General features: G+C 37.1%; 1 pseudogene; it reads right to left on the bottom strand.

The window, feature by feature from the left end:
- Nucleotides 1-509: 509 nt before the first annotated feature.
- LOC109118684 overlaps nt 510-3,777 on the bottom strand; it is a 22,453-nt pseudogene continuing 19,185 nt past the window's right edge.

Genomic DNA, 3,777 nt, shown 5'->3' with positions numbered 1-3,777 from the left:
TGCTAAATGTTTAGGGGAGGTGGGATGTGTAGGAGAAAGGAAATATGGGAAAAGAAAAAAATGAGAAAAGGAAAAAACAGAAATAAAGTCTTTGTGAATAACAAAGGGTGAACATAGTGAATAGAGGGCAGGGGAAAAATGATAACCAAGGTCTATCATGTAAAGGTACAAGATCCCAATTTTGAATGTGACTGTACTATATACCTAATAATAGAAATAAAGTTAATAAAAAAGTATCACATCTACTAGATTGATTGAGTTCTTATAAATTAACTGGTTGCCCCCCATATTTGTTCATTTACAAAGCTCTATAGGCTTTATAAATTATGCTAAACAAACTTTTCCCTTTGTATTAGGGCAAATTTGTGAAAATAATTTAATGCATCCATATCCCTTCATGAACTTTCTACTTACATTTATTATGTAAGAAACATACAAAAACTGTATTTTATAAAAAGTCACCTCAAAGCCATAAATAGAAATGAAAGATGTTGAACCCAGTTTAGTTTTTAATGATACTCTTTCCTCATGCCAAATTCCAAGTTGTAGTCATCTTTAAAACCATTTTTGCTTAAAATTTTTACAACCTCAACCCCGTTCCAACCCTGTTTCAGCCTTATGATTCTGAGCTTTTGAAAGTTGTTCTTTTTTGTCTTTTTTGCTAGGTGATGGAGCTATATTAGGAGTTTCAACTGAAATGATATTGCTTATGGATGTTGTAGAATTGATAGGATGGTGATTTTCCATGAACTGCTCTTCATTGTCTTTGGCTTACTCAATGTATATATCATAGCAGTTCCAAGGTTAACTTCCACTGCTTCCTGTAACTTGGCTGTTATACTTTGTTTTACAGCTGATGATGTGGTGTTATTAAAAAAAATTAAAAAAGCATTCGTAGATATAATTGGAGGTGGTTGGGTGTATGTTTTTGCCTATGAAATCTCTATTAAGAAGTCTTTGGGAGAGTAAAATCTGATTAGATAGGTAGTCTCTCTCTCTCTCTCTGTCTCTGTCTCTCTCTCTCTCTCTTCCTCTCTCTCTCTCCCTCTCTCTCTGATTTTCTTTTTAACAAGGTCCCCAGACTAATCTTTATAGCTGAACTTTTGAGAAACTGGCTCAAGACAATTCCAAAGGCTACTTAGAAGTACAACTTCAAGGCTGCGTTCCCGCCACCTTCAGCGCCAGAGGGTCTTCTCAGCAGTGCCCTCCCCTGCTGTGGTGTTCCTGCCATCTTCAGTGCCAGAGGGTCTTCTGGGCCAGGCCCTCCCCTGCTGGCACTGCTGCTGCCATCTTCAGCTCTAGAAAGGTAGCCGTGTGGGCACCCCCAAACTCCCCCCAACCTTCCCCCTTGTGCGTTTAGACCTCCTGATTGTACCAGTCTTTGCACCTGCTCTGTACAGGCAGAGGTGGTTATAAAGAGTATTTTCTGGCACTTTCAACTTTGAACATCTTTAAAGAAGTGGTGGGGGAAACTTATAGTAGAACTGAGTGGAGTTCAACCCTTTAGGAGGTCAGGGAACTCAGTCTGGGCCTTGCAGCCCTAGCTCAGTCTGCTTTATGGGGTACTGCCACCAGCTATTTGAGATCAGGGGACTTGGCTCTGCAAATGGCAGCACATATTGTATATTATGATAGCAGTCATACAGTTTGAAAGAGGCCATTTAAATTCATTTTTGTTTCTTTCTTTTTTTAATCCTACTCTGCAAATTCTTTTTTTTCTTTTTGTTTTCTTTCTCTAATTCACTTCTTTCTCTTACTCCATTATGGTATCCCTCATCTCCTTTTTGTTTCTGCTCTTGCCCTAATTCATATTTCTTCTTTTATTATTTTTTTTTCTTTTCTTTATGTTCTTTTCTAATGTTATTCTACCTCACTTAAGGGTTACTATAACTCTATTTTGTTTGTTCTTTCTGAATTTAACAATTTCCTGACGATTGTCTGGTCATTCTATGTCTTTTGGCTTTATATGAAATCTTATCTAATTCTTATACTTATCTACTCTTGTGTTAACTTCGTTTTAAGCCCCAATTGTAAATGGTAAATATCCTTATTGAAAAGTTTATTTACTGTAAGCATATTTTGGATTATGTCTTGATTTTAATTAAATTCACATGATTTGAAGGTGATAGATTGATGACTACCATAAGTGGTCAATTAGCAAATTGTGCTTCATTATATTGTGGTGCTGATTGTATCAATTAGGATAAAGGATTGTGATTGATTCAATGAGCTGCTTTCTTCAGTATGATGACAATGAGAATGTCTATGAGTCATAAGAGATGCATGGGCTGCAGCCCAACTATATCAGGAAGATTTAAGTAATAATCTAAAGGTTAAACTAAGGAAAACCCAACAACAATAGTCAAAATGAGAAAATAATTAAGCAAGATACAGAGACAGACTTCCAGTTCACAAATGGCAAATAGTGGGGCAAATGAGGATGAAAAGTCTGACAGTGAATCATCAGGACACCCTGAACTCAAAGCACAGGAAGTAACAAAACTGATCAATCAGGCTCTAGAGAAATATAAAACCAAAATAATTTCCCAAATAATCACAGAGATGGCAAGCAAAATGAAAGTTATAATTCGTGACTCTAGAACAGAAACTGAGAGAAAAATAGATGAGCTCAGGACCATGATAGAAGCTATGAATGCCCAGCATAAGAAAGAATTGGAAACAATAAATGCCCAATACAAGAAAGAAATGGAATCCATAGGACAGATTCAAACAGATATCCAGGAGATTAAAAACTCCATTGAGAGTGTTCACAAAAGAATAAAGAGTCTGAAGATAGAATCTCAGATATAGAAAATAAAATTGCAGTCAGTGACCATGAAAAGACAAATCTCTTAAAAGCAGTAGGGGATCATGAGAAATTCATACAACAACTCTTAGATGATACTAAAAAGAATAACATAAGATTGATAGGAATTCAAGAAGTAGTAGGAGAAAATGCAAAAGACTTAAAAAAGCTCTTTTAAATTAATTATAGAAAACTTCCCAAACAGAGGGGAAGAATTTGATATACAGATAAGTGAGGCATATAGGACTCCAACTAGCCATGATAAAAAAATAATCTACACCTAGACATATAATAATCAAGATCCCAGAAATCCAACAGAAGAACAAAATACTACAAGCAGTAAGAGACAAGAAACAAATTACATGCAAAGGAAAACCTATCATAATCACAGCAGACTTTTCAATACAAACCCTCATGTTAAGGAGAGCCTGGAATGAGATATTTCAAGTACTAAAAGAAAACAACCTCCAACCTATACTAATGTATCCTGCAAAACTTTCTTTTAAAATGGATGGGGAGGCCATTGCTCAACCGATGGGAGGTAGCCTGGGTCCTGATCCACCACGGGAAGGAGAGCCATGCCTGCTCCCAACCCAGCCGCCATTGGCTTAAAGCCTTCAACAGCAGCCATGCTATGGCCTCAACATTAGCCTGCCTTGAAATTTCTCATATGAGATTAATTAGTCTGCCACCCTTAATCTCAGTCTTGGTAAAATTCTCTGGACATGAGCAAAATGCAGGCAAATTGTCTGCCATACTATGACATACATTGTCTGGAATCCAACAGCCAATGCAGTTCTTCTTCCCAGGAGAAACATCCTGACACTGGTCTTCAGTGACTTTGGCTTTCTGTTCTTCAGAGCTCTTAGTGTCTCCTATACAGAAAAGCCTAAGGCTTTCCAGCTCTATTGCTTCAGCCAACTTCTTCAAAGGTTTCCCTACTTCCCCTTCCTACAAGACAGTCCCAAATG

This window comes from Fukomys damarensis, unplaced genomic scaffold, assembly GCF_012274545.1.
Source record: "Fukomys damarensis isolate Sample0158 unplaced genomic scaffold, DMR_v1.0_HiC HiC_scaffold_39, whole genome shotgun sequence".
Taxonomy (NCBI): domain Eukaryota; kingdom Metazoa; phylum Chordata; class Mammalia; order Rodentia; family Bathyergidae; genus Fukomys; species Fukomys damarensis.
This window is presented reverse-complemented; position numbering and strand designations above follow the sequence as displayed.